General features: G+C 38.4%; 1 protein-coding gene across 3 annotated transcripts in view; it reads left to right on the top strand.

Annotated features, from left to right (window-relative positions):
• The window catches only part of ZNF407 (zinc finger protein 407), a 359207-nt gene that overhangs the window by 119890 nt on the left and 213111 nt on the right, over positions 1–26206 (top strand). The gene's annotated exons all lie outside the window — the stretch shown is intronic.

Below are 26206 nucleotides of genomic sequence, written 5' to 3' on the forward strand. Positions count from 1 at the left end.
CAAACTAAGCATTCAAAAATCTGAAACATCATGCAACAGCAAATCACTCTGTGTTGCTTGTGATTAAAAATTTAGAGGTTTTCTTTTATTTTCTTCCGATGTAGTTATTTTCATACTTTTAAAAAAAAGATACTTAGTCCTCAAATGCATAACCTTAGCTGTACTGCTGTTTTTCTTCCTTTTTATTTTATAATCCTTTTGTCTTGTAAAATTTACTTGAAAGAAATATTTGCAGTGGAGAGTAAGAGTTAAAATGCTTCCCACTTCCTTTGACACACTTCCAGCATTTCTGCAAGGGATTTACACCAGAAAGTTGCAAGTCCTGGCACTTGCTGAGTTAAAACAAAATGGGGAGAAAACTGTTCAGTTGAATCAAAATCAGAAAATAACTTGAAATTTAAGGAGGAACATTGCTTTGGCTGGGAAAAATGTGATCTTCTATCATTAATTGTGTGGGATTTATACTTGGTTAAAGACATAATAATAATAAGGACAGCATGGAGGAAAAAGAGTTCCATCCATGCTTTTCAAGGCTGTGCAAAGCTTATGTTAGTTTGGAAAGATGCTCTTAAAAATGCCACCCCCACAGTCCTTTCTGCCTTCCTGACAAAGAGCCAGGAGTCTAGGATTTCCACTGCTTTTTTACAGTGTGCAAAGTCACGTCGGCCGTTCTCAGAGATTTTTGATGCGTGGATGTCTTCTGTCATCCCCAATTGCGTTCGTACTCTTGAGCCAGGCCTATCGAAACTGAACTCTGCTGCTTTGCTGCAGGTCAGCTTTCATGGACAATTAGTGTTGTAACAGCACTTTGGTCGCAAGTTGTCGTGAGTGTTTATCATAAAGGCATCATCCCAGGGTGGATCAGCAGTGATCGGCGAGTCTCCTGCTTTCTGAAGCATCTCCTGCTTGCCTTTTCATGGGTGCCGGTCAGGTGACAGCTCCTCAAGGCCTTCCCTGCCACTGCCGCGCAGCCTGAGGCTCTCCGGGCATGCTGCTTGCTTTCCCCTGCTCTCCGCTCCTTGTCTTCCCCATCGTCCCTCTCAGTAACTGTCAGATGCCCCCGTCGCGGCGTGCTCTGACAAGAATGAAAAGAGCGATCTTCCTGCTGCTGGGCGCCGTGTCAGGATTGACACCTTGGACGTGCTTGATGCGGCGCGAGGTGCCTGGCTCCAGCAGTATGCAGAAGTAAACCAATAAATCTTCAATGTCACTCTATTTATTGTGACTCGATTGCTCTTTTCCCCCCAAAATTACCATGGAAACAAATACTTTATTTCTATTTGTTTTAGTTTTTTGCTTTGTTTTTTTAGCTCAAAAGTCCACATCCTTTAGGGCTCTATGAAATGTATTCCTGAATCACCCTCTTTAGTTACTGGGACACCAGCTTAGCTATAAGTAATGCTGCTTTCTTGCTAAACAGATTCCCCCACCCCCCACCCCCCTCCTTGGAATATCTCTAAGCATTTTTACAAACAAGGCCAAATAGAAGTTTTCTGATTCCAGAGATAAGTAGTATTCTCATTTTATGGTTGAATAAACCAGAAGAGTCCACTGAAGTCTTGCTCCTAGTGAAACTGGAGGGAATATATTTACAGTGCGTTCAGAATTGGATCTCGAATGATTTACCTGCCAGCAGGCGGCAAATGAGGGGAAGAGATGGAAAAGTTTGAGTGTGGTAGCTACCCCCAGTCTGCCCCACGCTGCAGCCCTGGCACCAGCACCCGTCGGTGAAAATGTTCTTGCTTGACTGTACCGAGTACGGCAGTAGCAGACTGCCCAAGGAGAACAGGAGGAGGCACCAAGAGGGGTTGTGCTACTCTCCTCATATCTCTGCTGGATGCGACCTGCGCCGGGTGTCCTGCGACCTGCGCCATGCCGCCCTCCCAGCACAGGTTCTGCCCCTCCACCTGCCGGCCTTTGCCGCTCTCACCATCGTGACAGCTTCCAGTGAAGTTCATGAGACCTTGGGGGGGGAAGAAAAAAGCTTTAAAAAAAAATCTTTTTTTACCTTTACAGTTGAAACGCACTAATTTTCTATTTAAAGAATATTCTTATCTGAATGAAGAAAAGGGAAGGTTTCAGCTTTCACCTCTTACTTTTTACGTCAGTTGTATCAATTCAGTTACCTTTATGCTAGTGTGCTATACACAGATATCTTTATTCATATGTCTTAATACGCATGAGTAATTCTTTGACATTTTTCTTTAATTTTGTTAATAATTTTAGAATTTGATAGCCAAAATTTTTTTATAAATGGTTCTCTATATCTGATGCTTTACTCTGCCAAATGTTACACGCGCATTGCATCTGCTTTACTGCAGAGCGTTTTGTAAAATAGAAATGCTCACGGCATTGGCTGTGTGATATGGGCATGCAAGGAACCAAAACTCATCTTCACTCTCTCGTCAGAAAAAGCAGTGTTTTCTTGTCCCTGTAATATATCCATTTGAAACTTGCAGTTCTCTGCTGAATGAAAAATTGATTATAATGTTCATCAAATCACAGAAAATAGGAACAAAGCTGTTTTGCTGCACAGTATACGTATACGCTATATATATAAAGTGCATGTGTCTATCTGTACACGTAGCAACATTGCATTAAAAGTGTAATTTCTTAAAGAGAAAAAGAAGTTTACATTTTTCAGCATAGGTGTAAAATCAGGGAGTACAATTATTTTTATTGATTTCTTATGACACAAATCTGGTTTTGTTTTTAATGTACAGTTCTGGTTTTGCAAAGAGTTGATTTTGGTTTCCTAAACCACTCAGATGTGACCATTATAAAGGGTGTGAGTATAAAAGGAATGAAAAACAGTGATCTGTATTTTCTTATTTGTCTTAAAGTTCTGTTTTCTTATTAGATGTTATATAGGCAGTTAATTTCAAATACTGGCATACATTTTCTTTACGTCTACTTGATTTTGATACGAAAAACAGCAAGTGGTCCTTGTTTCAGTTTGGAAGATATTGTAGAATAAAATAGACGTGCTAAATAAGAAGATAATTCATTTCAGTTGCGCGGAATTGTAAGGCATGATAAATGATTTTCCTGGACAAAATTCCCCATTTCTGAGACAGTATTAGTTTTTACTTTAATTACCAGCTCCAGTAATGTTTCCTATCCATAACTGTCTACAAAATAGACTGTTGCTGAGCAGAGGGTATGGCCTGTTTACTCATCCATTGAAAAGAGTGCCTAAGTTCTACCAAGACTTCCTTACTCGATCTGAACTGCCTCATGGGAGAGCATCCTTCATTTAAATATTTAAATATTAATGTTTCATTTTACAGGCAGAAAACTTCAATGTCATTTTAAGGATACATAACTTTACTGGAGAACCTATACCCATATCAGGAGCAGGTCTTATTTTTATTTTTCACCTTAAGAGAAAGCATTTTAGAAAAATAGTGCTGTGCTTCCATCTTGAGAAGTTTGACTTGTGTATCTTGTTTTCTTGTTGCAGAATAACAGCAGCAACAAAAACAACAAGAAGGAGGCTGTCAGGGTGGTTTTCTCAAAAATGGTCTAGCTGACATTAGCCACAAATGAGCAGAGCGACACTAACTACTAATTGATTACAGTAATTACGCAGTCTTTGGCTAGTTTGTATTGGCAAACTATATATACTCCTCACATAAATGTGAACTTGCAGAATGCACAGAAAAGGTCACTCTCATTTGCATGATAGGCTTCATTAGAATATGCTAAGGACAAGACCTAGTGTTTTATGACTTCAGGTGATGAATAGCTACCATATTACTCTGCTCGCTGAAAGCATGTTTCAGTCACCTTAATTTACATGCTGTTTTTTAATGCTAAGAAAAATCTGTGGGCTGGTAGGGAACTAGCAACAGATAACAGTTTCATTTTATTATGGTTGCATTACAGATTGTGTTTCGTTATGCTCTTTGTTCTAAAGAGGAAACAAATGTTTTTCAATAATTTCTTTTGAGGAGGAAATTCTTTCTATGATGTGTGCATTTCTTGCAGCAATGGTTATTTTGACCCCAAACTACAACAAAATACAGTTTAGTTGACAAGACTTTGTGTTTTTACTTTGTAAACATATATATTAAAAAATAAAAAGTTCTTCCTTTGAACATGGGCACTAAGGTAGGAAGGCAATTCACTAAATCTTTAAAATTGGAGATTCCTTCTTTAAGTGAAGATTTTTTCCAGTGAGGATAGGAAATGCAGGGTGTTTTACTCCCAGACTGACTTGAGTGTCCATGTGTAATGAAAAAAAAATAATTCTAAAGTCTGAGACAAGAAGTATGTTTCTAATACAAAGTATAAAGTATGCATTTATAGTGGTAGAAATCTGATATCCTACCCAGATAGTAGTTGTTTTCTTCAACTGCAGTTCTCCTTACAAATCCCATTGTAAAATGGGCAGTGAGGGTTCTTCTCATATTGTTATTTGTATATTGTAACACATTGGAACATGGGGTTAATGTTTCCAGATATGTAGCTTTTTTAAAGTTTCTTGGGTTGCAGAAGGTACTTCTTTGAGTAAAACTGGGTAGAAAAGAAAGTGGACAGTTTTGTTATAAATTGCAGTTTTGTAGTAAAATTGTACAATGAGCTTGCACAAGCTTTTTAAAATATCATTGCTGCCACTGTACAGGTCTGTAATTTATTTATTCAGGAATGTTAGAGACATTTTTGATTTATTTGTTTTTAGAGAAGTTTTGTTAAGCAAGATAATGAGCAGAGCTGGTGTTAATCATCTACTATGCAACTCTGAAAAATGAAAATTTTGCATATCTTTAACACTGTTGGGGAAAATAAATTCACTCGTAATGCTAATGGTCTATTGGTATAATTTTAAAAAATGTTATCTGTTACTCTGGAGAAATTCAATACATTCATATGTTATGCTAAAAGCTAAACTAATCAATATATAATTATACATCCATATGTACATATGTATTGAGTAATCAGAAGTATTTGTAATGTGTAAAGATGAAAAATGAATTTGATGGTGGTCACTGCCATAGGTGACTACATATTTGTTTATGAACAGCCCTTCAGGTGAATATATTCCTCATGTATGCACAATACAAAGTTTACTATTTAGAACAGGCTCTCAAGAATACAGAATGAGTTTGATCTCGTTTGAGGTGGCCCGGGCTTTACAAATATGGCACAAGTTGTCATGGCCTTTGCTGAATAATATTTATTTTAAGGATTTACTGTAACAGTTAAACTAGTATAGGATTTAGTGTAACTAATTTAGAGAATTTAAAGATTAGATGCCCTTTAACTTGTCTCTGTTTATACAGCTTAGAATTGTGATGTGTTCTGCCTGTTATGCAGTCCACTGATTTTTAGGATTGCTAATTTCCATTTTTCAGTTTCCTGCTGAACAACTATATTGTTCTGTATCAGATTGTTCTGAAGCCTTAGCAGGTGTTCTTCATGTATATTTGTATGGGTTTGGTGTGACTAGTCATCAGACAGACAAAACTGACTTTGGGTACTAGATGCTGATTGAAGGACTGAAAAAAAATTTTAAGCCTATCAGTCCCTGGTTACATCTGGTCGTATCTCTCTCCTTTTTTTTTTTTTTTTTTTTTAATTTAAATCAAGAGGTTCTCAGGAAAAAATATCCATTACTTGCCTGTGAACTAGTGGAATTAGTGGCTTTTGGATCATGGGGGAACTGTTAGTTGTATAAAGTGCCACAGCTGGTTTGGGACTTTGTTGCTGCAGAAAAGGACTATGTATTTTTTTACCCGTTAAGCATTCACTACTGAATGACAGAAGATGAAGAAACAAGAAGCTGCCAGGAACTTGACTTATATATAAATTTAATAATCTATTAAAAAAAAAATTGAGGAAAGTGTGATCTGAGGAAAAAAGGTATGTGTATCTTCTAATTGTTGCCTCTGTGCTTCAGAAATGTCATAAAGGACTTTCTCTGTATTGTCAATAACCCAAGTAATTTCTGAATGATGCACATGCTCTGTAATTTTCCTGTCAAGGAGAGATGAACCTCCAGTTTAAATGGAAGGGCTTTGACTTAATCATGTGCCAGTGGACCATATAACGTTGCAGGTGATGCTACTGGCTGCTTTCGCCATCACTACTCCTTGTAATGCAATGCATGGCCAAGCAATATTCTCTTCTTTCTGTTCTGTGGACTTGGTTGGTTTGTTTGTTTTTCCCCAGCCACTAAAACTACTTCATCTTTATCACTGATAGCATTTGTAAGGCTTGACTAGAAATTCATCTTTGCTTCTGAGAATCATGGTTTCCCTCGAAGTAAGATTGAGAGATGGATGCAGACTTGCAAAATCTTTTGAGGTCTACAGGTATGGAATATCTCCAGTTCAAGGGAGAAGTAAAAAAGGAAGTAATAGAAAAGTGACCATAAGCAGACTAAGGGGGAAGAAAAGGTTACTGCCAAATTAAATTAGAATATTAAAATATGGAATATGGACAAGACTTTGGAAAGCAACTAGGACCTTCGTCACTGATAATCTGTTTTTCTTTCCCCCCTTTCCCCCCCCCCCCCTTCATTTGTATTCCTTTTTCCTTGAAAGAGAGTGCCATGAGGCTTTTTTTTGTATAGAATACTTGAAATATGCTTATGCTTAAATGGCATGGGAAGAAACAGTTGAAATCCGAGGAGGGTGGGGTCATGTCCTTTTCTTCATCCTTCTCCAGGAACGTCTGATCTCTGAGATGGTGAAAGAGAAAGGAAGGGAGAAGGATACTGTATTTCTAAAACAATTTTAGCACCTTTAGTAGAAACAAGCCCCATGAAGCTTGGTGACTTCTGAAATATTCTGCCACCGTAAGCATGAACCTCCATCATTGAACTTCATAATTAATTTGACTGTTTCTTTACTATGGGCTAAATTCCAGGCTGTGTTGTTACTCTATACTGCACTTCATTTCTTATCTTTGTTGTTATGCTCATTTATGCCAGAAGTAGAATGTAGTTTGACAGCTATCACTACAAGTGCCTGTGGACATCATATACAAGCCAAATGCTAGATGGTGATAAATATGTTATGATTAGTTAGACCTTGGTATCTAGATCATATGTACTGTAGTGAAACCAACACTTGTTTGCTCTCTTCTACAGAGGAAGTACGTTTGCATTAGTTTAGAGACACACTGGAAACAAAAATATCAAATCTTCTAAAATATTTTAAAAATGAATATTTTCAGTTTAATTTGACTTGTTGCTGAAATGAAATACATCCTTTCTGAATGTTTTATAGTCCTATTTTTAGTGATGCAGCTACAAAAAGGTAAGAAGAAATGTGGTGCTCCTGCTTACTGAAGTCATAATGAAAAGCAGCATTCTTTGGCAACCTCAGATGTAAGAGCTACAGATGTATGTAGCAGAATATGAGAAGAATGCTGAAACAGGGAATTCCATTTTAACCTGAAAAGTACTAGAAAGAATTTTCTTGTTCACTTCTGTCAATGACTGCATGCTAGCTCTTTTTCCCCTTTGGTACAGACTGTATGAAAAGCAAGGGCAAAGATGTGTAGGTGATGTTGGTCCCTTCTCTGCTCGGAGTTTGTCCCAGAAGAGGGAAGAGTTAGGTGGTGGTGCAATCCCATTTCTGAACATCTCCGACTGAGGGGATCCGTGGAGAAGTTGATAGCATTTAGTAAAACAACCCATCTCAGGTGGAGTTCTTGAGCCATAATGTTGGCCTTCCTGCTGACAAGTTCCTCTCCAGCACAGCTGATGGGGACGTGACACAATTAGCAAGCATGAACTGGATCTTCAGTGTGCAATGGAGTATTATTGTACCAGCTTCACTCTTAGACACAGCAGTTGTGTGTCAAATCTGACAAATCTAGGGGTTAACTGGTACTGTAGCTAGGCACAGCATTCCTCTTCTTCAGACTGGTGGGATTTATTAGGAAAAATAGCAGTCTTGGCTGTGAGTCTCTGTATAAGAACATTTGACACTCACATGCTTCATTTATGTAATGCCCTGATAAAAGAGACTTAATAGCTATGAGTTTGAAGTTTATCCGTGCCATACTTACTAACTTGTACCTAACCTTCCTCCATAACCCCTGATTACAGGCGGTAATATTAGGGAATTACTTTCACTAGCCTTATATGTACTTTGTTTTACAAAATATACTAATATTCATCAGGGCTGTTTAAACAATTTCTTGAAAAGTAGGATGTCTTTTTAGCGGAAATGATTGTAAATTCTGAATGAGTTGTCAGTACTGTTAAGATTTGTGAAGTTCTCTAATAGGTATTCAAGAAGGTAGCTTCAATGCCAGGCAATATCTGTATTCTGAAATGTTATGAAAGGGGTTTTTCATACTTCTATTTGTATTTGGCACTGTTCAGTTTTGATTTGTAAGTTGTGTATATCTATTTTGCATTGGTTTTAATTTTGAATGACTGTATCAAAACTGTTGAAGGATTTTTGTTTGGAATGATTGTACTTTTTTTTACTATTGAATTAAGATAAAGGCTTGCAGTTGGTGGGTCTGCCCCCCCCCTCCAAAAAAAAAGAAAAAAACAAACAAAAAACCCCAGAATTTTTTACTCTGGACAAAGAGATAGAAATAATAGAAATAGACAAATCTGGTTATGTCTCAAGCTTTCTAAGTGGTAGCCCCCTAATCAGAGTGCATTAGATGTGTTTTGTACCTACTCATATTTCCAAGTGGAATTTCTTAGATGAATGTACAGGAGTCTAAAGGATAATGTGATCTAAATTAAAGAGATAACAGGATGCTCTCAGCACCCTATTGAACCTGGTCTGCTATGAGAAGTGAGAATTTCCTTCAGATAACATGTAAAAATGAGGTTTGTAGGAGAGTATTTAGCCAGGGATATTGTAATCGGATGCTAATTTCTTCCACATCTGTTGTCTTTTAACATCTTAGAGGTGCTTGCGGTATTGGAGTTCTTCCCATGAACGGCTCTTCTAGTATTGTGTAAGCAGACAGGGTCAGGTAATGAACACAAAAAAGGCTACTTTAGATCTAGTTACACAAAATCTCTCCTTGTGAATGTAAGTATGTTGACATTATCAGCAGACATGTGTCCATTTTGTATTGCTGGAATGTGCAAGTTCAAAGAGGCAGAAAAGTGTGATAAGAAAACCTGGCATGAACAACTAGATTCCACTGATGCATGAACACAAACACACACCAGCTCACAGATACACAAATATTCCGAGGCAAAAATAAAACAGCTTCTTGGCAGATCTTATTCACACTTAATTGGCTAATTGCCCAACTTGACACTGGCACTGGCAGCATTACAGAGATAATATTTTTTAAAGGGTGAACAATTCCTCAGCAATGTCTCCAATATCCTTTATATGAATATCTTTTTCTTTAACAGCAGGCATAGAAGTTTAGCCATTTTTTATGATCAACATGTATTTCTGTTCAGTACAAGGAAAAATATGTACATTGAAAGCTTCTTTGTGTGCTTGGAGTAAGTACAGAAGACAGAATATTTATGTTAAGCCACATAATTTCATATGCCTATTCCTATTTTCATAGGGTCCATTTTCAAAACTTGTGTGTAGTAGATGAGAAAAGAGGTCTGGGGACTTTCCAACATGACTATTCTGTATCATGGAGATTTAAATAGAAAATGTAAAGTGCTTCCCTTTTTGTTGTTACTGTTGAAATGCAGTAGCATGACCAACTGGTGATGGGTTAAGGGATCAGCTTATGGAAATTTATTGTTCAGGGGGCTGAATGGCTCAGGTGATTAGTAACTGGATACAAATTCTGTCAACTCTGGACTATTTGTTCACATGCAGCTCATCTTTATACTGACCACAAGTTGTTAGTGTCTGATTATATTCTCATAGCTCCTCTTTTAAAATTTTCTTACTCCAATAAAAGTCACTATCAGAAATGGCACTGATGTTTGTTGTCACATTGGAAAAAAATCACAATTGAAAGGGCATGGAAAATGAACTTCAAATAATAATGATTAATATTAAAATTGTTGGGAAACAGAGGGATATTAAGAATTACAGACCAGTGAACTGTAAGCACTGGATAAATTGAAGTTACATTTTAGAATACAACTCTAAAACACAGTCATAATGCTAAGGCAGCACAGTGCTGCAAAGGAAAAAGGAATATTTTCAAATATTTATACATGCATGCAGGCAACTTCTTGTAGGGCAGTGAGCAAATATAGCTAGTCTGGACAGCCATGCATCCTTTAACAAATTCCTTTATAACAGGAGAATAAATACCTAGCTAATTGTGGCTTTAGAGTTTTGTTATGGATTCAAAATTGATAAAAGAGAAACTTGTTAGATGGATTAAGTGTGTTGTATCACAAAGCATGCAATAGGCATAGTACAGCTGATGCGCTACTGGTTTTTTTAGTTGTTTTTTTTTTTTTTAAAGGGGAAAAAAAATCTCCCCAACATTGTTATCTGATTACCAGCACCATTATGAGATTGTTGTATTGAAACCATTGATTGTTCCACTGAGGCAGTTTGTCCATTTCATAGTGTCTTACCACGCACTGATCAAGCTGAATCTCTGATATACCATTTTTAAGGGTATGAAATGAGTCCTACAAGTTATGCGTTTGACAGATACGTCATCTAGTCAAAAGAAGGGAATTCCTATTTTGCAGTTTGCTCCTGTTGGACTCTCCAGAGGATGTGATCAGCATGTCACTGTGCTTCGCAAGAAGTTGTCTTATTGAACTCATGCAGAAGACAAGCGTTTGTTGAAATTGTATTGGTAGAGAAATTTATATTTAATGGGACTGTTCACACATTTTAGGCCGTGGTTCCGCAAGGTTCTGTGTGTCCTCCAGTTCTGTTGAATACTTTTCAGAAGACTGTATGGGAGGTGCTCAGCTTTTAGCAGAATGGAAACCTTTGTTGAATCTTTTTTTTTTTTTTTTTTCCTTTTTGCTTCCCTGGCTGTTCAACTGCAGCTTAGGTCACATTTAAAAAGCACTAATAAAGAAGGGCTTGCATAAGTAAATTCTCAGAAATGTAGAATAATCTTTGTGCTCAGCAACATTTTTAAAGTTCCACCTGTTGTAGGGGTCTTACATGAAGCGCAGGGTATCAGCACCACTGTCCCTTGTCAAGAGGAGCTAAATTGCACCATACCGCATTAGAGATGTTCAGTTCTTGCTAGGTCAGTGGTCTCAAAAATATTATTTCAAAGACTCTATTTGTGATAAATTTAAAAATATTTCAGTAAAATATAAAAAAAAATCTTTCTGGAGGATCATGGGAGCTGGTATTTACTGGAAATTGTAATGTCTGTACAAAAAAGACAGTTGCTTTTTCTTTTTAGGTGGAATTTTTAAATGAAACTAAATGAAGTTTAATGGCTTATAACATTGCATGAATTTGTCAAAACTGATCAGCTGGATTGCTACACAATGAATACTGAAAATGTTCTGGTTTTTAGGCTTATAATAGCCTACAGCCATTCAAAAGTCAAAATGTTATTTGATGATTTCAGAATGTTAATGAAATTATTATTAATAGCACATATATTAATCTTAATGATATATGTAAATATGGGCACATGTAAAGCTCTGTTGACACCAAAAAGATTATTCTACTGCTGAAAGTAAACCTGGGGTTAAATTTCAGTGATCAAGCATAAAACAGTCTGCTCTAAATGCATCAATAAAAAAAATTTCTGATGAAGTTTAAAATTGTACACAGGCTCAGGAGATTTGGAGTGTTTGTTAGTCCAAAAAAGATTTTGAAAAGGAAAGGATGATTATATTTGCTTTTAAATTAGCAGAAAATAGTAACAGACTGCTCTGATTAAGTAAAAAGATGTAAAAGGCTCTGCTTCATTTTTATCTTGATTTGATTTGATATATTATCATATCTAGTAAAAGTGTAAGTGTGGGGGCTTGGGGGGTGGGGGGCGAAGTAGCATATATCATTCTCCAGTGTGGATTCATTCGGGTAATAATTTGAGTGGCTTGATTTTTGTTTCTGTGCTTTCTGCTCTTTAAGTTAAAACAGTCCTCTTGTAAAATGCATGGGATTATTTTTTTCCCTGTTTGGTGGTGTTAATCAAGCTGTAATGTGGTTTTCATGGTTGCTTTCTTTAATGTCAGGGTATTTTTTGGGGGGGGAAGGCAGTGGGTTTATGTCTAGGGAATGTAGAAATTTCTTGTCTGTAGTTTTTTGTAGTAAACAGCATGATACATTTTTTATTTTAATATCATTGAAAACTAAATTTTGCTAGTGGGATATGATCTCTATATTGCAATGTGAAAAAAGAGAGAGTGAACTTTATTATATAGGAGAATTTCATGGCATTTTACCTGTTGAGGGCCCTGTAGAGCCAGAAGTATAGTACAGTGACTTGACTAAGTGACAGGCAGTAGCAGCCGCGGTGTCACTGTGTATTATCACCTCATGCTAGCTGGAAGCACTCCCTGAAGCCGATCTAGGTTGTATAGTCCTAGATGAGGTCTTCATGGGTGCTGACCATAAAAAGTTCATCAAAGTAATGAGGCGAGGCGAGAGCTTGGCGCTCATGGGCAGAGCTCAGCACCAAGGAGTGTGAACCGGCTCCAGCTGTGACAATAAAACAGCAGGTGGCTGCTGTCATTAGGGGTGGCAGATGAGGCAGGGGACTAACATTCAGCCCACAAAACTCTCATTTGTTAGCCATCGCCACTGTACCATGCAAAATAGCTTCCATCTCAGTCAATTTTACTTTGCAAAATATTACACAGTCACCATAAGAAAATTAGAGCCTTGGGTTTACAGGTTCCTTGGATCTTATTATCAGAAAACTCTGCGCTCTCAGGTTATGTGGAAAATTGGACTTTTTTCTCCCCCGAACAGTTTGAGGATCTTTACAGTAATTTTATAATAGACATTTCCACCCAGGCATGTGTTTATTGGTTAATATTTTGGACTATTTTGTTTGTAACTCTTTATAAAATCAATTCCATCTATCTATGTGGCTATGGTGAACGGAACATCACCTACTATTCAGTACTCCAAAAGTTGCACACTGATCAGACTATTCCTGCCTCTGTCCAGGCATAGACATTTCATGTCATAAATAATGGTTTTGGGGGTTCTGCTAATCTGAGAAATTGTAAAGAAACATAACAGCCCTTTGATTTTTTTTTGTTTTGTTTGTTTGCTTATTTCTGTTTATAACAAACAAGAAAGCATTTTGTACGTATTTAATCTTTGCAGAGCATAATTTAAACTGCCTAAAATTTGAGGCCTTTCTTGGCTGAAAACCGTCCTGAGCAACTCAGTCCTTATGATGTGTAGAATGCAGTGAGGCCTGTGGGTCTCATGGGTCAAACAGTGGGGAGCTGCATTTCCTCCAAAGTGAGAGCCATTTTACTTGCATCGTGTTACAAAGTGAAACGTGTCGGTGGTTACATGCTCTGTTCCATAGCTGCAAGCATCCTCTGGGAAATACGGTATTTTCAGGTGGTCATTTGGACATGTCAGTGTTTTTGTACACACATGCCTCAGTTATGAGCATATTTATTAAATTTCAGTGCTCTAGCTGGAATACATTGATGAAAATCAAAATGTGATGCAATACTGAAGAAAATGGAGTACCACTGCGTGTTGGTACTTGTGTCACCTTTGCTGTCAGGTTCCCCTCCTGAAAGTGGACCTGTGGGATCCCATCATTTCATGCTAGCACTTGAGATAAGGCTTTATCGGGGTGTGGTTGCAATGACAGCAAGGATCAGAAAAGGAAAAATCCTTTAATTGAAGCTTCATTTCAGGAAAACATTGAGACTGAAAATAATTTTTCTTTTACAGAGATGTGGTTTATGTCTCTTTATAGGACCAGGTTGTCACTTTGTATATAAAACCCGAAGTTTTGTAATTTATCCTGTTAATAACGTACCTCAAGCTTGATTGGCGAGATCAGAAAAAGCTGAATTCCTTTTATTGCATCTTTTCAGGTAATTTATCAATTCTCCTTTCTTGTTTACATAACATCGGTCTTGTTGCAAAGAAAATCTTATTTCTTCTTCACTTGTTTGTTCATATGTACACTCAATATGTGTTTGTAACTATTCTAAGCCCTTGAGATCAAAGATGTTTTTTTCTTAATTCCATTGGGCACCTATGTAGTTCCCATCTCTCTCGTGCTTGATTTGTGGCCAGAAATGGTCAGAGTTAATCTCAACTGCTGGCTGGGATTGGAATATTCTTTGCCAGAGAACATCATCTGCTGTGTCACAGATATCATCTTTATGACTGTACTGATTTGTCTGATCTATATTCCTTTGGTTTTCTCAGGCTGGTAACAGTCCTCATATCTAGTGCACGCAACATCCATACTGGACTGTGAGAACGGCTTTTTTTTTTTTTGTGCAAAACATCCTTCTAAATTCAGTGGGGTTTTTTATTGTCCTTATTGCTTCAATAACAATTATATCCCAGCTGATTACTCTATTAATCCCTGCAGTCCTGACTTTGGACTTCTATATCTGAAGTGAGTCCTGCTGGATATCAAAGGCAAACCTAAGAAATGCCAGACTTTGTGCTTGGCAGCTTTAGTGACTAGTAATTCTCCTGCTAAGTCTGTGGCTGAAGTGATGAGAGGTGTTACCAATTGCTCATGGGACATGTGGAGTAACGCCCCTGTTACCACATGGAATTCTCATTTGGATATACTTCCATGCTGCTCTTAATATCATCTGCACACTCTACATTCAATCCCGTAATTTGAGAGTTTTGTAGTACTTGTAGAGTGCAGAAGAGTCTTCCTGGTCTGCATATCATGATTTCCTCTAACAGTCCCTGTTACTTTCTTCAGCCAGCTTCCTCCTCCTTCACTCGTAGGAGGAGGAAGCTATTGCAACTCTCAGCTTTTGGGGAGATTTGGGGGTGGCTGTGATTACTGTGATGTCTGGAGAGACTGAGGCGCCAGTTAAGATTGAAAACTCTGAGCTTTTATTTATGCTCAACTACTAGTGAAGGTGTCTTTCAACAATGGAAAATCAAAAATTAATCAAGCATTCTAGCCAAGTGTGGTTGGTCTAATGCCAGAGTGGTTGGTAGTTCTTAGTCTCTGAGGTAGCTATGGCTAGGCTTGAGAGCCCTTGGACAAGGAAGGCCAGAAGCAAGGTGGGTGTCCTCTTTTTTTTTTTTTTTCTTTTTTCCCTGTGCTGCAAATCTGTTTACGTGTATACAAGTACCAGATGAATTTCTGTGGGCTGAAACCAATCTCATCCATAGAATACCACCTTTTTTTTTTCCTTGCTAGAACCAGTCTGTTGTGATTTGACCAGAATGTTGTTAAATGTTCATCTGTGTTCATCCAGTTACATCTATTTTGGCATACAGATATTCTGAAGTATTTTGCTTTCTACCTTAAGTCAAACAGTCTTGCAGAATGCCTGGATGTAAGGCAAAAAGGATGTGTTTTACAGCTGAATTTAAGTCTCAGGAATAAACAAATCAACGAGCACTCGCTTTTCTATGTCAAGCAAAGACCTTAGGGCAAGATTCTCACTACTCTCACAGATCAAGCAGACTGCAGAGTCTTAGCTCCAGCCACCATCTATCACTAGCAGCATTCTCAAATTGTGGGTAAATTGTCAATAAAAATTGTGTATGCCTTCTTACCGTGTATGACTTCTGAGCAGTTCAGTCAAAAGATAGTGACCAATTTACTCATCTCATTCCTTTCTTCGTACCTTGCAACTTTGCAAAAGATCACAGGCACTGTAGCTGCCGAATTGACTGAGTTGTATATGGTGGCACTGCTACTGCAGGCCCTACATGTTTTCTAGCCCACAATCAACTACCTTTAGATTTGTTTTGATTTCCTTTAAAGACAGGTAAGAGTAGATTCTTTTGATGATGAGGATTTCACTGTCAAGATAGCGCTTCCTGTAGAAGCTCTGCATAAACCTGGTCTGCAGTGCAATTTCTGAGCAGTTAGGAAGAAGCTACAACATCAAAAGTGACTTTTTGCTCAGGAAGAACAAAAGATTAAAATTAAGTATATTTGTTTGGCTCTGTCCATTCTACTTTATAGTAGAAATTTATTGAAACATCCTTATTTTGAGTTAGCCTTGCAGGCTGTTTCTTACACTTTCAACATATGTAGACTTTGCTCCTTAGAATCACTAGGAAGCTCTGTAAAAACTGTCTGCAGGAAGTCAGGTATTTCAGAGCTCCTGTCAGGACACCCTAGAGGCGTGTTTCACTTGACTTTCCCAAAAGGTTGAATCTACTTTGAAGAACTTCCCAGTTCAAGCATTAGTCTGTTCATCCTGATGTCTCTTTTCAGATGCAAGATGATGATACATAGAACTGATGCCTACCACATCAAATTCTGTATCTGAAGTCCTGAGCATGCTAGGAAATGGACTGGATCTCAAGAAGGGAGACAGGCCAATGTCTGAAGGAAGGGAGGGAATGGAAAAGGGAGGAGGGACCAGAGTTGTGGGAATGCTGAATGTACATACTGTCAGAGAAGAGAGGACATAAGCAATTTCTCAGTAGTAAGGTTGGTAGGTGCTCTTTTGGATCACGATGCTATAAGCATCTGTAAACCTTCATTTATGTTTAAAGAATTCCTGCAGCCTCATTTAGCATAACAAGTATGTTCTCTGCTGGTGTCCTGTTTCTGGATGTTGAGGGTAGCCTCTCTCAGATGCAAGACATTCCCAACACAGCCTATGGCTGCATTTCAGAATTTACGTAGAGGTTCTGCATTGTGGTAGACTGAGAGGTTGATAGCAGTGCTACAGAAAGCACACTGTGATTCTGGTTTGTGGGATTTTTTTTTTCTTTCCTTTTTTTTTTTTTTTTTAGTACTTTGTGCAGCTGTTAGATTACCAAACACCTGTTAGAGGTGACAGTTACAGATGTTTGATAACCAATGAAAATTAATAGAACATGTGATTCTTTTAGCTTAGAAGTGATTTGGTAAGGTGTGTTTAGAAATGTAATTACATACTGCTGCTGTCTACCATTATCACTTAACATTCATTAACTCCTCTGAATATTGAAACAAACATTTCTTGTAGCGGTACTAATTTTCTCATATATTTGTAAGGTGGTTTCCTGACAGAGTGAACACCTTCTGACTTCAAAGTTTTTTGCCACTGTTCAGTTATTTTTACTATGCTCATTAAGCAAACAAAATAAGTAGAGAGCTATTTGTTGACTTACAGTTATCAGTTTAGCAATATTCTGTGTAATAAACAATCTCCTATTTATTTCAGTTTTTTACTAGCCAAAGTTTTCTTTGACAGAATTGTGGATATTTAGATGGACAGTAGATCAGTTCACATTTAGCAGGAAAATTCAGGTTTAAAACAAAAATACCTTATTACATTTTATTTTGTTCAAGAAGAATACTCAGCAGCATATTGTTGAAGTAGATTAGTTATTTTTAGTAGTGGTGCATGAACAACCTCAGTTTTGTTTCTAAGTGTTTGGGGAGAATTAAAAGGTACACATTCCCTAAAATTGATTGCATTTTGTTTAGTTTTTTTGGTCTGACCTGCTTCACTGGTCATTAATCTTTAATCTATTCATAAATGATATTTTTCTGTGAATTTCAGAGCCTTCCTAATTCCTGATGTTTGAAGGGTGGTGGCGGTGAGGGGATCCCACCACTTGAAACTCTCCATTTAAGATGTCATAGGGTACCGTAAGGAAAGATCCACTTCTTGTTTTCAGAGGAATCCTCTACTAAATCACTTCAGGCTGACTAATATTTCCCTTGGTTTGCATGCTGTTATGGCTTGAAACAGCAGACATGACTTTCTGTAGTGTTTTGCTATGGTATTGTGAAATGGATAATGCTTTGGGCCCTGTTCTGTCACTTTTTATGCATGTACATCTTAAAGTATATTAGCAGTGTTTTTATATGGTCCAAACTCTATTTATATGGTCCAACCTATATTTCTTATGTATAGTATCATGATGCATCATTTACTGAAATATTTGTCCATGCAGCATGTTTAACTTTGCAATCCGGCCTTATATACTTTTAGCCCCCCACCGTAAGATTCTTTTGAAGTGACTAGGTCCCATTTTCAGCAGAGTTATGCCCTAAAGAGTGGAATGGCCTTCTCCATCCTTTAAGGATGCAAAGTGTGTGGTCTCTGGAAACTGTTGTCAGTGCACATAAACTGTGCCATATTCACTGTATGCTATGTGAGTGGCTTTTTATTGTATCTCCAAATCTAAAAGTTCCCAGTTACACTCTTAAGTTCCCTCTCATCTTTATGTTAATAACAGTTATCACTTTCTGGACTTGACTTATTCCTGCATCTGATATTGAAGGGTACTTTTTTATTTAAAAAAAAAAACCAAAACAACACAAATGATACTGATATTGAATGGACCTATAGCTAACTTACAGGAAACCTTTCTGATTTCAGTTACAAAATAAGGTAACTTCAGGTGAGGCACACAATAACAAATAAGTGAGTTCCCTCATGGGGGGAGGAAATAATGTAAATACTGCCAGTGTATTCCTCTTTTGCCACAGTCCTTGCAATGACATACTAAATTTCTGTCCTGGATGGTTTATATCATAACATGCATCTCTTAAAAGAGGGATGTTGAGAGGACTTGACACATTTGGATAGCAAGATATCTCCTAGCCAGCCCGAGAGGAACAGTAGAGGATGTTTTCTGGTTTATTTAGTTTGCACTTCCTTTGTACCCGGGTTTCTTCTGCCAGAATATGTAAGAAGAGATAATTGTGCCTATTGCTACTACTTTATGGCCATGTGGCTAATAATTCTTTCACATCTTGAGGGACGCAGATTGGTGGCAGAAAGCAACAAGAACATACTGAGGGATGTCTCTCTCTTCTGGTTGATAGATGCAGGAATATGCAGGAACAACACAGCTGATTGATTGATAGTGTGCAACTCAACCATAATGATCTGTCTGATATAGCTGTAAATTATTCCTGAGATTGATGCAGGTCATTGAACAGCACATTGACAATCCTGTTGTCTGTCATCCTGTTCAAAGCAAGTCAGGAACAGTAGCTGCTGTGATACTCAAGTCTACCTTGGGTGCAAGCTGTGTACAGGGTTCCGCTAATCTAAGTTGTTGTCTTCTCCCTTCATTGTATTTTGTTGGGCACCTCGGCTTCATTGCTAGCTCATTACAAGTAACAGTAAAAATGAAATTGGTTGTTTTTAGAGGAGAAGGTTGTAGTCTGTGGCACTGATGATTTCATATTGACGTAAAATGAATTTTTAAAAATGTTGAGTTTTGAACTTCAGCAACAAACATCTCCATGGAAAAGTTTAAAAGTTAATAAATAGTTAAGAAACATACCTGATTGTTGAATGGAAAATTGTAAAAAAATCCAAAACAAAACACCTTCAAACTTAAGGCAGAAAGGCTAATAATTTTCAGAAATGTAAAACTTGTTAGCCTTTAGGTTCTGTGAATTACCATGATATTCTTGCTGTGGTACTGTGGTTCTCGTCTTGTTAATGATGACAAAGTTGTCCTCATTTACCTCTTTCGGTTTCTCTTTTCAAGAGAAAAAGTTTTCATTTTCCTGTCTGCCAAGTTGCTCACACTTGAAGATGAGGAGGAAGGAGCAACATATGCCAAATGTATGCGTTTTACTTTCCAGTTTAATTACCAGCGTTAATAAGGGTGGAGCATAAAATAGCCATATTCTTCTTTAACACATGGGGTCAGCATGGAGTATAAGGCAGTGCATCACAGTACTCTCAACATTGCAGACTGGGTGATTACGCATGACTTGGTAACCTTCTGAAATGTTATTGATTTTTCTTTTTTTTTTTTTCCTAAACTTAAGAATAACCACAACTGTTATCTGGAAGTAGTAAGACCTGCTTCATTTGGCTGCTAAATGAGTCAGCAGAAAACCTCAGCTTTCCTGTGCAGGGTTCTAGGACTTGACGTCCTGTCACAGAGGGCATGAAGTTTTCCAGATGTTTGGATGTTTTCTACACTAGACTTCGCCCTGCCAGATATTTACTTGAACCTGACATCTTGTCACAAAGGGCATGAAGCCTTTCAGACTGCTGGATATCTTCCACACCAGACTCTGCCCTGCCAGATACTTTCTTTTAAATTGAGTCCCTTGCGCGCAGTCATGCAAGAGAGTTATCAGCGCCCCAGTTTGGACCCTTCAGAATCAGCAAGCATCTATGAATGATGGACTTGAAGAAATTCCCAGGAATTTAGACTTTTGATGCATGAAAAAAAAGATTACTTGTTCATAGAAAACTATTGCTTTCTGGCTATTTCTGCATTTTCCTCTATGTTCTTGTTCCTGAAGCTGACCTGCTGAGTACAAAATGCTGATAGAGAGATGAGATTTGGGTAGCAACTTTTTGTATCATTTTGAGACTAAGTTTTTTAAGCTCGTATAGACGGTTTATATACTATTTGACTAAGTGCTGATTTGAATATATGAAGTTCTACTTCTATGTGTAGAACATGTACAAATCTAAAGTACCTGCAAAAATCTGTAATTACATATACAACTTTTATTGAACATTCTGAAATACATGTGAGTCATGATATTTATTCCTTGAGAAACTGCGCTATTTCTTTCTGATTGATATCCCTTCTGGCATGACTCCATGTGAAACTCATTCAACTACAAACAATTAGGGTTTGCAGATTTGTTTTTTACTGTGTCTTGAAATAGAGTAGTTCATTCAGGTAATAAGAACCACTGAGTCCATATTGTTATGTGAAGAGGGTGTTAATCTAAAGTTGCCGGGGGAGGGGAACCTCAATCCATCCCACTCCTACCAGCTTGATGCCAGTGCCACCAATAGATGCCCAGAGCCTGGAGGGGGATCACAGGTCAGCAGGAGAGCACCTAAAGAGCAGCACAAAGGGATTCCAGCCAGTGAGTCAGCTTCATGGGGGCCCAACTTAAATGCCTCTATGCAAATATGCATAGCATCGGGAATGAACAAGAGGAGCTAGAGATGTGCACATGCCTGCAGGGCTGTGACCTTATTGTCATCACAGAGAAGTGGTGGGATGGCTTCTGTGCCTGGAGTGTTGGAATGGAAGGAGACAGGCTCTTTAGGAAGGACTGGCAGGGGAGACAAGGAGGGGGTGTCGCTCTCTGTATCAGTGGGCGGATCCTCCTGTAAACTAAGCTAAAGCACATGGAAAATAAGGAGGTGATTGGTGACAGGCAACATGACTTCACTAAGGGCAAATTGTGCCTGGTAAATTTGGTGGCCTTGTACAAGGGTGTTACAATGTTGGTGGATAAGGGAAGAGCAACTGACATCACCTACATGGACTTCTGCAAAGCATTTGACACTGTCCCATACGGCATCCTTGTCTCTGAATTAGAGAGACATGGATTTGATGGCTGAACCACTCGGTGGATAAGGAATTAACTGGATGGTCGCAGTCAAAGAGTTGTGATCAACGGCTCAATGCCCAAGTGGAGAGCAGTGAGGAGTGGTGTTCTCAGGAGTTGATGTTGGCACTGGTGCTGTTTAACATCTTTGTTGGTGACACGGACAGTGGGATTGAGTGCACCCTCAGCCAGTTTGCTGATGACACCAAGCTGTGTGGTGCAGTCGACACGCTGGAGGGAAGGGATGTGCCATCCAGAGGGACCTGGACAAGCTTGAGAGGTGGGCCTGTGCAAACCTCATGAAGTTCAACAAGGCCAAGGGCAAGATGCTGCACGTGGGTCGGGGCAATCCCAAGCACAAATACAGGTTGGGTGATGAGTGGATTGAGAGCAGCCCTGTGAAGAAGGACTTGGGGGTGTTGGTGGATGGAAAACTGACTATCAGCCAGCAATGTGCACTCGCAGCCCAGAAAGCCAACTGTATCCTGGGCTGCATCAAGAGAAGTGTGGCCAGCAGGTCAAGGGAGGTGATTCTCTCCCTCTACTCTGCTCTCGTGAGACCCCACCTGAAGTACTGTGTGCTCTGAGGCCTCCAGCATAAGAAGGACATGGACCTGTTGGAGCAAGTCCAGGGGAGGGCCATGAAGATGTTCAGGGCGCTGAAGCACCTCCTCTGTGAGGACAGGCTGAAAGAGTTGGGGTTGTTCAGCCTGGAGAAGAGAAAGCTCTGGGGAGACCTTACAGGGGCCTTCTAGTACCTAAAGGGGGCCTACAGGAAAGCTAGGGAGAGATTCTTTATGAGGGAATGTAGTGACAGGACGAGGGGTAACGGTTTTAAACTGAAAGAGGGCAGATTTAGATTAAATGCAAGGAAGAAACTCTTCTGCTGTGAGGGTGGTGAGACACTGGAACAGGTTGCCCAGAGAAGTTGTGGCTGCCCCCTCCCTGGAAGTGTTCAAGGCCAGGTTGGATGGGAGTTTGAGCAACCTGATCTAGTGGGAGGTGTCCCTGCCCATGGCACGGGGATTGGAGCTAGATGATCTTTAAGGTCCCCTCCAACCCACACCATTCTATAATTCTGTGCCTGAATGTACTGTCTTCTTCTGACATCATCTGTGCAGCTTGTCTAGATTTTTCTGGTTTGTGGCCTCTGGTGAAGATACAGTGACAGAAATTGAAGCACAGATCATGGAAAACAAAAACTAATGCAGACAGGATAATATATTATTTCCTCATATTTTGTGATGGTGTATAAAGGTTTTAAGAGATCCTTTTTCTTATTATTCCTTGAAGCTGTCAGATCTCCCAGGTGATTTATCCAAAATGGTAAACCATTCTATCCTTTCTGAGTGCATGAAACCTATGATAAAGCCAAGTACTAAATACTAATAATTTAAAATGAATAGCACTCTCTTCTGCCTTTTGTTTTTGGTTTTGTTTGTGGGTGGGTGTGGGTTTTTGTTTGTTTTTTAATAAAAGACCTTCAAGGAGCTTTTTAAAACATCCTGTGTGCTTGGTGCTTGCACATGTCATGCAGCAGCTTACCTGTTTTCTCAAAGTTAAATTCATGTATAAAGAGGTTCTGGACAGCTTAAAGGAGATGTAAAGGATATTGAGAATATGAATAAAGGGTAGATATTCATTGTTATTCTCCTGGACTTTTGTGCCGTCATTGAACATTGTTGTCTGCAAGATAAATTCTCTAAGAGCAGTTGCAGAGAGCAATGTATCCACTGAGAAGTGATTTAAAATTGCTCTTCAGCTGCTGGATACCTTGTTTGTAGAGTCCCACAAAAATAAATTCTCGTGCTGGTCCTCCTCAGCAGTTATGTGCTGATACGAGATGACTGGTCTGTTGACATGGCTTCAAGTGACTTCTGGTAGGGGTAAGATGTAGCTCCTTCCTTGGAACTAGGCCAGGGTTGAGCACTTGGTAAACACTCAGGAAATAATGGATTTCATGACTTGTAAGGTCCAGAATGCTTGTTTTGGTTTGCATGTGTGTGTTTTTTTTAACGTGGCTTTTCGCTAACAGTGATGTACATACTAAAAAGAAAAGAGCTATTATAGATTCAAAACCCTAGAATCTTTTGCCCTCTCAAAACAAGATACTTCACAGAGCACAATTCTCTCCCTGCAGAGAAAATGAGAGAACAGACAATACATGACAGATTATTCATATTCCTTGGGTACTGTGATGATAAACATTGTACATGCTGAAGAACTTGTATTACACTAGAATAAAAAGTGGAAGTAAAGATTGTCCAATATGTTTCTTTATTCCCAGAATTAGAAGTCCCTTTGTTTCTTTTGTACATTGAAATGTGCTTTTATAACTGAAGACAAGTTTTTAGAGGATCCTAAATCAGTTACAGACATTCTCAGAGTGAGTCCAAGTACTTTTTGAAGACTGCCATGGAATATGAGTGGACAAGCCACAGCTCTTCTAAACTGAAAACAGAATATTCTGCAAACTCATTTTAGGAAAGGTGCTCATATATTTATGTTTGAAAGTTATTTGTATTTATAGTGTATGTTCAAAAAAATGTCCATAGGGAGTGTGAATGCTGTTCTAAAGCTCTGTGTCATTTTTCAACTTGTCTTTAATTTATCCTGAAGTTTGAACATAGAGTGTATAAGACAGAGGATGTTGCTAGTTTGGAGTCAGAGTAGTTTCAAATCAATAAAAAAGGTAAACTGACAGAATACCACTGCAAGCAAATGAAATCCTACCTTTTTCCACTGCAAGAGGAGGCTTCTAGAAGCAGTCTCCCCAATGAATGGAGGGAGCTCCCAGTGACCATGACTTGGATGTATATGCTAGACATTCCTGCCTTTCAAGACCTGACCCTTAGGAGAGCAGCTGGGCTGTGACTTCTTATCTTCATGTAGATTGGGAATGAGTATGTCCAGATCAGAGTTTGTAAAACTGGTTCCAGGCATCTAGTCTGGCCTGGTTTGCAGGTATTGGAAAGAGTAGATTATAGCAGTTACAGGTTTTTCCTACTCCCTTTTGATGTGTTTCTAAAACCAGTTAATTTCTAGCATTTAATAATTTCTATTTCCACTAGAATGAAAAAATATGTGAAGCCTTGAGTTGGTGCTTACTGCAGCTGATGGAAAGATTCCCTTTGATTTGAAGGTGGATTAGAGCAACATATCTTGCAAGCATTCACTCCTTGAGTTCTTAGTGGTGCCACCTGGACTTCCCTTAAAATTCATTTGAAAAGACCAAGGCTAAGTCATGTCTAGGACAGTATTTTAGGAATAATTGATTTACCTCAGCAGAGGTAAATAGCATAGGTAAACCAATATTTTTTGACTATTAAAACAGTAATTGCTTAGAAACACTTTTTGTTACCACCTCTCTCTTAAAATTACCTGCAGTGTTTACTAAACAGAAACAAATGGTTCCCACACTTGTGTCTCTCTCCACCCCCCCCCCCCCCCCCCCCGCCTTTTTTGGTTGTCCTCAAACTCAGCATCCAAACCAAGATATTTAGACTTTGCCTCAATTCTGAGGAAAAAAATGTTTTGTTTCAATAAGGGCTGTCTCTGGTAATATTTTTTAATCTTGCTCTCAATTTCTTGAGAAAATGCAACTTTGCTTTTATTTTTAAGGCCTGATTTTGTAAGGTTGGGAGCTGTTCCTGAGCTATGCTGAGCACTCCAGGCTTGCAAGGAGGCATTCTGCACTCCTCAAGTCTTAAGTCTTCAAGCCTTAGATTAAAGGCTTAAAATGTTAGTAGGCACTGAGACGCTTACTGAGTCAGTCTTCATTTTATTTGTGCTGTGTAACAGCAGCAAAATGGTTACTTAGAACCTAGATACAACAGAGAGGAGGCAGCTAACGTGAGATTAATTGCTTCACATTAGTAACAAGGCCTTTGTCTTTGATTTTGCAGAAAGGTATGTCTGTCTGTGCCCCCTGCAGTTGCGCAGTATAAGAAATGTTCAGCTTTTGTTTGGAAGCTTCCAAGTACATGGGCTCAGATGAAAAAAAAAAAACTTCCCTGGAAATCCTGTGTAGCTGGTTGAGATCTTTATATTCCACGTAAATAGCAAAGTATGCCTTTACAACTTCAATTGCACATTGCCCTTTCACAGTACTATCTTTGGGTTTATTTTTGTTTTAGAGGAGCTGGAGAATGGAGGTTTGTAACAGGAAATACAGGTATTACTAAATTAAAATCTGTTTGGTACCTTTCATGTCTATGTGGAAATGGATAGTATTTCTGCTGAAAAACAAGGGTGGTATGTTTTGAATGCCTTATGCTGTTACTAGAACAGGTTTTTTTATTTTGTTACAATTATTTTCCCTTTGTACAGTAATTCTGATGATACTTGCATAGTAATGATGGTAACGGTGTGATAGATTATTCACAGTTGTAATGATTATGATGCCATACTTATAAATTGTGTAGGGAGAAGTATTTAAGATATTTTTAATGTCTTTTTGTAAAAAAAGAAGAAATCACTATCATTTAAATAAGACAGAATTATGTTCTTACACCTTAAGGGATGCACAAGAGAGATTCTCTATAATAATGTGAAAGTGCCCAAAGTAGATCAGACATGGAGAAGCTACATGAACATATTTGTAAAGGAAAAAAACTGTCTCTTGGCTTTTGTGGCTCTTAGAGCCCATAGTGCTAGTGTTTTACAGTCCTTCCATTGTCCATTATTGCAAACACGTCCAGATGAATTCAGCATTTAATGTTAAAAATCTTATAACATGCCAGTTTGATTTGTAGCCCTTCATATCATGGAATGCTAATTAAAATCATATTTTTGCATATGTCATGCCTTTCATGTACATATGCAAATAGAGTCTATTGCCTTTCAGCTATTAGTAATTAACTTTATGAAGGACAGCTGTAAT

The sequence above is a fragment of the Strix aluco genome, chromosome 1 (assembly GCF_031877795.1).
Source record: "Strix aluco isolate bStrAlu1 chromosome 1, bStrAlu1.hap1, whole genome shotgun sequence".
NCBI classification, from domain to species: Eukaryota; Metazoa; Chordata; class Aves; order Strigiformes; family Strigidae; genus Strix; species Strix aluco.